An 8,171-nucleotide genomic window follows, 5' to 3' on the forward strand; every position below is an offset into this window, starting at 1 on the left:
CAAAGGAAAAATGTGTATATAAACAATATACATTTAAACAACAGCAGGTATTCAATATCAGTATTAAAATCATCTTTCAAATCCCAAAACCAAAGCGTTCATGGGGGAAGAGGAGCTATATATATTTATATAATGTTAATATATATATATAAAAAAAAAAAAAGATCTTCCATTTCATTTAAATAAAAATATAAAACCACAGAATAACGTTTTCCTCTCATCGTCTCTCTGTCCATCTCTTGGCTCAGGTCCGTCTATCCTCCTGTCATAATTTTTTTACAAACTGAAAGAGTACTTCACATATGATGCTGGCCACCCCCTGGTTGAGCACAGAGGAGATGGAGATGTCCAGGAGTCGGCCCTCGTACAGGACAAACTCTGGCCTGTTCTCCTCCACCTTGGCCATAGCCAGCAGAGCATTGGCAGCCCGACACATCATGTTAACGCTGGGAGGCTCCATGGGTGGATGGTGGACCATGTGCAGCAGGCTGTGGGGGTTCTGCTGGTACTGGGCTATGCTCACCCCATCCTCCAGGAAGCCCATCAGGTTACCCACGCTGCTCTTCTGTACGGCGATGGCGCGTGCTGCCGTAGAGTCCCCCTGTGCCAGGTTGGATAGGGTGGCCACGGCCATCTCGCGGTACACCTGGTTCTTACGCTGTCCCACGTAACGCACCAGGATGGCGTAGAGCTTCTCCTGGCGGCTGAAGGGCGGCGTGGCCAGCAGCAGGTCCACGTTGTTGTCCTGAATGCTCAGCTTGCACAGGCACTCCAGCACCAGTCTCTGGGGGGTGAGGGGCGAGTGGGGGGTGGCTGAGGGGAAGGGGTCCTGGGCCTCGGCAGAAGGGCACACCATCCAGTGGAGCAGGCCGTCCAGGATGGGCAGGCAGATGGTCTCAGGGTAGAGGGACAGGTCCAGCTGGCCAGAGATGTTAGCCAGAGTGACCAAGGTGTTCTCCCTGAGTGTAGTGAGACAGTTCCACCACCACTCGTCCTTACTGCAGGCCAGGCCCCGCTCCTGCACCTCCTCTCTCTGGTAGCTAGGGGGCGTCCTCTTCCTCTCTGGGTGCTGGTGGTGGAGCAGCAGCAGTCTGCCCAGGATCAGCACCAGGCCTGGGTGACGGGACATGTCTGAGTCATTCCCAGGGATGAAGGAGAGGCTGCGGATGATGTTGGACACACAGAGGCAGCGTTTGGCCAGGGAGTCCTGCCAGTGGGAGGCCGTGGAGAGGGGAGCCTCGTCCAGACAGCGGGGCTCGTCCTCTAGCAGGGTGATGTGCTGGTGGCCCCCTCCCTGGTGCAGCCTGAAGGGGTAGGTGGGGGCAGAGTGGGTGGGGTGGCCCTCTGACAAAGCCCCTAACCGGGCACACAGTATATCATCGATGGTGGCAGTGATACCCTTCTCCGTCTGCTTTCCCCCCTCCTCTGTGTCCTGATCTTTATTGAGACTGGCACATTTCTCTCTCTCTCCCTCCGTCATGTCAGGGTGCTCTCCCCTGCGCTCAAAGTGGGTCTGGATGTGGACAGTGGAATCCCCCCCGCCTGCCTGCCAGTGGAGCAGTCCGCTAGTGAACTCTGTCACGTGACCCAGCTGCTCGGTCATGTCCTCAATCAGGTCCTCTTTGTGCAGGATCTTGATGGGGAATTTGTCGTATTTGCTGGCCTGTTGTGGCCTTGGCTCGGGCTCTGAAGGAGGCTGATAAGGAGAGTCTTCCTTACTCTCAGCTGAGGCTTCCTTACTCTCGGTTGGCTTTTCACTCTCCTCTTCCTCTTCCTCTTTCTCTTTCTCTTTCCCCTCTTCTTTCTCCCCATCCTCTTCTTTCTCCCCCTCTTCCTTCTTCACCTCGGCTTCAGATTCCTCCTTCATTCCCTCAGGGGCTGGTTCCGTTGCACTGGGGGGTGACATCACCTCCACTGTCATTTTCTTTGTGATGTCAGCAGGTTTCTCCTCCCCCTTCTCCACCTCCCCCCTCTCCACCTCCCCCCTCTCCATCTCCTGTTCATGCTCAGGCTCTGGTTGGCTGTCCTCACAGTCGATCTCAGGTTCAGTCAGCTCCTCCCCCTGGTCACAGGCTTCAGCCCCAAGGAGGCTCTTTTGGCCGATGGTCCCTATCTCATACTCCTCCAGGATGCCAAAGATCTCCATCACACAGCGTCTGAAGTACTCCACTATCAGCTCCAGGAAGCCAGGCAACTGCAGACACAGCAAAATAACAAATGTCATTAGGGCTTTGGTTTTGAAACACTTCAGCGTCCCTTAATATCTACAGCGTAGTCTGATAATGATGTGTTGGTTTGTGTTGGGGTGGAGAACTGTCAAGCATGACAGAATGTAAATCATTTCAGAGTGACATCAAGTCCTGGTATGGTTGAGAACAATAGTAAGAGAAGAGTAGAGTGTGTAGAGTGTCTCCAGTTACCTGTGTGAGGGTGAAGGAGGCCACAGTGCTGTCGTCATACAGCAGGATGTTGATGGTGTCCAGGGCCCAGGTACTCTCACCCAGCAGACCTGACTTCAGAGACATCATCACTCGCCACGCCTCTGGGGTTCCTGTGGAGAGGACAGGGGTTAGAGGAGAAAGGGTTGTAATTAATACCTGTCACAGATATCAAGACGATCACCGTAATCCCAATGCTAGTTTGACTTTACAGGAAGTTAGAAAGACTTGTTAATCTCTTACCAGTGTCCTTTGAGGTAATTTTGCGACGTGGCTTGAAAAGGGGCATGGTGGCCTCTACAGATCCTAGAGGGTAGTTGAGATCTCTCAGCAGGTTAGGTGTGACCTGGCTTGGGTGCCCATTACCCTGCCCTGGCATGGGCATGCCCGGTTTGCCCGGCATCTTCATGGAGCCCATAAAGACAGCTTTGTTGGGGGACATGCGTGCCTCCATGGAGCGCTGGAAGGAGCCGGGACTGGGGGCTCGGGGTAGGTGGTTGGCCATGGAGGGGGAGGTCTGGTAGGCAGAGGGGGGCTGGCGGGAGGACATTGGGGTCATACCACCTGTCATGTAGGAGGACTGGCGATGGCCTCCGTGTCCGAGCCACTGACCATCCTGGATGGGTCGGCCCTCCAAATCATCTCCTCTCCCCATAGGACCATATGGCTGTACCTGGGAGGGTGCCCCCTGTCTGTTGGGGTAGGGATAACCCATGTCTGTCCTGGAGGGCCACATGTTGGGCCCCTGGGGTCCTTCCACTCCGTTGTTGGAGGGTGGCCCCCCGGACATCATCTGGGGGCCCATGGAGTGCTGGGGGTGCTGACCCTGGCTAGAGGCCTGCATGCGCTCCCGGCTGTAGGGAGAATGGTAGGGGAACTGGCCCTGCATGGGCCTTCTCTCAGGCCCAGAGTAACCAGTGGTGTACTGGTTGTACATGTCAGGCTGCTGGCCCCTATACTGCATGGCATACATCTCCCCCTCGTGTCTCTTTGCTGGGGGGCCGTACATCTCCCCCTCATGTCTCTTGCCTGGGGACCCGTACATGCCCTCCATGGGGCGCTTGTAGCCCTGTGGAGAAGCAAAAGATTCCAAGGTGATTATTTTATTCCAATAACATTCAATACTAAACCAATCATAAAACTCTGCTGTGCCTGTATCACAAGGCCTGCTCAATGAGCTCCTTAGTGTGTCTGTCTCTCACCTGTTGTTGAGGGTACATCCCTGAGGGGTGTATTCCATATGGCATGCCAGGGTACTGTTGCCCATAGCCTTCGTGTCTGCAGAGGAGGAAATCAATGAGTCGCTGATGAACAGAAAGGACATTTCTAGACATCAACACAAACACAAACACTATTATGGTGGATGGTGGTGCTCCTCACCTCTGCTGGGAGGGGTATCTGTTGGGAGAGTATATGCTGCCCTCGCTGTTGGAAGGTCCCATGTTGCTCTGGTTCCCGGGGGGGCCCATGGTCCCTTCCATCCCCATCACATGGTCTGGTCTGAAAGACAGACAGTCAAGCCATCAGTTTGCATGAATACATGTAAACAAGGCAGAATTGGTTTCTAAACCATGTCTGATCAGTTCAGATCTCTGGTGCCCCTCTGCTTACCTCCTGTCGTAGCATGGTCCATATGGGTACTGGGAGCGCTGGCCCATGGCTGATGGAGGCCTGCCGTACATCTCCTGCATGCCACCACTGGGCATCTGGCCTGGCATGTAGGGCTCACCTCCTGCCACTGTGGAGAATGACCAGAGGAACACAGTATGAATGGATAGTTTGCTTGAAACACTGTGTTGTTGACGTAATGGTTTATTCACTAGGTGGCACTAGTCTCCTACTAATAATCTCTTTCAGCATGATCAGGAAATCCTGCAATGTGCTGTGCTGACAACCCAGCTAAGTTATTCACTCAGAAACAACATTTCTCATAACCCAGCTTCCAAACTCCAACCATCCTCTGCTCTCAGAGGTGAACAAATCCAAATTAACAGTCAGTCAAAACAGCTGTTGCTCCGAAAGACAGGGAAAAAAAACAGCATAGGTAAAAAAGGTCAAATGGAAAGATGAAGTTAGGATGAGAGACAAACAATGACATCAGAGGGATTAATAAATGTAATAAAGGTAAAGTGCCTTTGACAAAAAGCCTTGATGTTCCAGTCACAGCAGTAAAACACAGGCATCTGTCCCGCTCTGTAAACCATCAGCCAGCCTGCCCGGCACGGCCATGTGCTCAGACAAACAACTAACCCAGAAAATAACCACCAACAACCCTAGTAGAGGACACAAAGTGCCCATCGCACTGCTGGAGTTTCAGTTGTAAGTTCCTGTAAAACATTACAATAACGTTTTTTTTATGTAAATTGTTGTCACAGGCGTCAGGCGTGATGTTCTTAAAAAGTTCTGAGAAAGTCGCAGGACTATGCTCTGCATATGCCATGTTTGTACAACTCATCAGCTTATTGCTGTGTACTGCATGGTGGTAAGTCTGTGCCAGCGACTGGGTCCATGGTCTACTCACCCTTTCTCATGCCAGCGAAGGGGTCCTTCTCGTACTGCATCCTCATCATCATGTCAGGGGGCATGTTGACCCCCTGCTGGTACGCACCCCCAGAGCCCCCCAGGGGGAGAGAGTTACGCTTCTGGAAGGCCGGGTCGCTCACCTCTGAGAACGGGTCCTGCACACTCACCACACTGCTCCTAGAGACAGAGGGAGAGGGGGTAAAAGGTGAGGATCTAGACCAGGGCTGTCAAAATCAGTTTTCCCTGGGGGGCGCATTCGGTCTTCAACGAGGTCCGCAGGGCCACACTGAAAATGTGCCATATTTCCTTGCTGTCAAAATTAGCTAAAAATAGTCCATTGTTCTTGGAATTTATTTTGGGTGATTTTGAGTGAGCTGGACACGGTCAAGAAACTGTGTGAATCAAGGTCCATTATCATTTCTACACAGTTTCCATTAGGTTTTAGTCATTTTAAAGAATATTGAGTTCGTTTCCCTCACAGTTTTTTTATTTTTTTACTCAAACCACCCGCAGGCCGGATTGGACCCCTTCGTGGCCCAGATATGGCCCACGGGTCATATGTTTGACACACCCCTAATCTAGACACTTTAACATACCTACAGTGACTTTTTCCACATTTTGTTACGTTACAGCCTTATTCTAAAATTGATTAAATTGTTTTTTCCCCTCATCAATCTACCAACAATACCCCATAATAACAAAGCAAAAAAGTTTTTTATTTTTTTATTTTTGCAAATATATGAAAAATATATATTTTTTAATATCACAGTATTCAGACCCTTTACTCAGTACTTTGTTGAAGCACCTTTGGGAGCGATTACAGCCTTGAGTCTTCTTGGGTATGACTCTACAAGTTTGGCACACCTGTATTTGGGGAGTTTCTTCCATTCTTCTCTGCAGATCCTCTCAAGCTCTGTCAGATTGGATGGGGAGCATCGCTGCACAGCTATTTTCAGGTCTCTCCAGAGATGTTTGACCAGGTTCAAGTCCGGGCTCTGGCTGGGCCACTCAAGGACATTCGGAGACTTGTCCCGAAGCCACTCCTGCATTGTCTTGGCTGTGTGCTTAGGGTTGTTGTCCTGTTGGAAGGTGAACCTTCACCCCAGTCTGAGGTCCTGAGGGCTCTGGAGCAGATTTTCATCAAAGATCTCTCTGTACTTTGCTCTGTTCATCTTTCCCTCGATCCTGACTTGTTTCCCAGTCCCTGCCACTGAAAAACATCCCACAGCATGATGCTGCCACCACCATGCTTCACTGTAGGGATGGTGCCAGGTTTCCTCCAGACCTGGCGCTTGGCATTCAGGCCAAAGAATTCCATCTTGGTTTCATCAGACCAGAGAATCTTGTTTCTCATGGTCAGAGAGTCATTTAGGTGCCTTTTGGCAAACTCCAAGCGGGCTGTCATGTGCCTTTTACTGAGGAGTGGCTTCCGTCTGGCCACTCTACCTTAAAGGCCTGATTGGTGGAGTGCTGCAGAGATGGTTGTCTTTCTGGAAGGTTCTCCCATCTCCACAGAGGAACTCTGGAGCTCTGTCAGAGTGACCATAGGGTTCTTGGACACCTCCCTGACCAAGGCCCTTCTCCCCCGATTGCTCAGTTTGGCCTGGAGGCCAGCTCTAGGAAGAGTCTTGGTGGTTCCAAACTTCTTCCATTTAAGAATGATGGAGGCCACTGAGTTGTTGAGGACCTTCAATGCTGCAGGCATTTTTCGGTACCCTTCCCCAGATCTGTGCCTCGACACAATCCTGTCTCGGAGCTCTACGGACAATTCCTTCGACCTCATGGCTTGGGTTTTGCTCTGACATGCACTGTCAACTGTGGGACCTTATATAGACAGGTGTGTACCTTTCCAAATCATGTCCAATCAATTGAATTTACCACAGATGGACTCCAATCAAGTTGTAGAAACATCTCAAGGATGATTAATGGAAACAGGATGCACCTGAGCTCAATTTCGAGTCTCATAGCAAAGGGTCTGAATACTTATGTAAATAAGGTATTTCTGTTTTTTATTATGGGGTATTGTATGTAGATTGATGAGAAAAATGTTTTATTTAATCCATTTTAGAATAAGGCTGTAATGTAACAAAATGTGGAAAACATCAAGGGGTCTGAATACTTTCCGAATGCACTGTATATGGTATGTATACACACATACACTCTCAGCAGTGAGAGTGCCGGAATGAGAGGGGATCATGGTGTACCTGCTGGCTGGGATGGGGGTGACCTGTCCCTGTCCCTGGGGGGTGGTGGCTGGGGTGAGGGGCTTCAGGTCACCTGACATCTCTGCCATGGAGCTGCTGCCTGATGACTGGGGGTCTGGGGACCCTGAAGAGACCCTGAGTTAGCTGTTGGAAAGCGAGAGAGAGAGAGAGAGAGAGAGAGAGAGAGAGAGAGAGAGAGAGAGAGAGAGAGAGAGAGAGAGAGAGAGAGAGAGAGAGAGAGAGAGAGAGAGAGAGAGAGAGAGACACACAGAGAGAGAGAGAGAGAGAGAGAGAGAGAGAGAGAGAGAGAGAGAGAGAGAAAGAGAAAGAGAAAGAGAAAGAGAAAGAGAAAGAGAAAGAGAGAGAGAGAGAGAGAGAGAGAGAGAGAGAGAGAGAGAGAGAGAGGGGATGAGTTCAGAGAGAGGGGGGACCCAATAAATCACCTTTATTGGGTCAAAACCCTACAGTACATAAACATTCAAACCTCAGACGTCATGCACCACCATGCTCATGTGTAGCAGCCTGTAAGAAATACTGACATTTGAGAGAGCGAGAAATGGAGAGAGAAATTGAGTGAGAGAAATGTAGAGAGAGAGAGGATAGAGAGAGAAATGGAGAGAGAGAGAGAGGAGAGAGAGAGTGAGAGAAATTGAGAGCGAGAGAGATAACATACATAACATACAGTTGGTTATAAAATGAATCGGAAATCTCCTATGGAGTCCATTAAAACAGTATTGAGGAACTGAGAAGCACTTCCACACTGCCATCCTATGCCAAGCCTCTTTGATCTTAGAGACCAGCGAGGGGGCTGAAGAGCGGGGGGGGGGGGTTGGGTAATGGCCAAAACCTCTCTGAGCGAAGTCAGTTCAGATGGCCCTGAAATCCCATTTCCAGTGTTTCCCTTATTCCAAGTAACAACCATGCCACAGCCATGGCCAAGGACAGGGTGACATATGTGAGGCCTGGCAGGGGGACCAGCACCCCCAAATCCTTTTAGCCTATCAGA

At 50.5% G+C, this 8,171-nt stretch overlaps 1 pseudogene across 1 annotated transcript in view; it reads right to left on the minus strand.

The window, feature by feature from the left end:
- Window positions 1-265: 265 nt before the first annotated feature.
- LOC311145337 (AT-rich interactive domain-containing protein 1B-like) overlaps window positions 266-8,171 on the minus strand; it is a 91,155-nt pseudogene continuing 83,249 nt past the window's right edge. Inside the window, exons 5-12 of the transcript in view lie at window positions 7,166-7,309; window positions 4,960-5,138; window positions 4,050-4,176; window positions 3,819-3,938; window positions 3,641-3,716; window positions 2,682-3,507; window positions 2,421-2,551; window positions 266-2,194 (exon numbers count right to left, since the gene is read on the minus strand). The product of the transcript in view is annotated as an AT-rich interactive domain-containing protein 1B-like (transcript). The remainder of the gene's footprint in view (window positions 2,195-2,420; window positions 2,552-2,681; window positions 3,508-3,640; window positions 3,717-3,818; window positions 3,939-4,049; window positions 4,177-4,959; window positions 5,139-7,165; window positions 7,310-8,171) is intronic.

The sequence above is a fragment of the Coregonus lavaretus genome, assembly GCF_964263955.1.
Source record: "Coregonus lavaretus genome assembly, chromosome: 18".
Taxonomy (NCBI): domain Eukaryota; kingdom Metazoa; phylum Chordata; class Actinopteri; order Salmoniformes; family Salmonidae; genus Coregonus; species Coregonus lavaretus.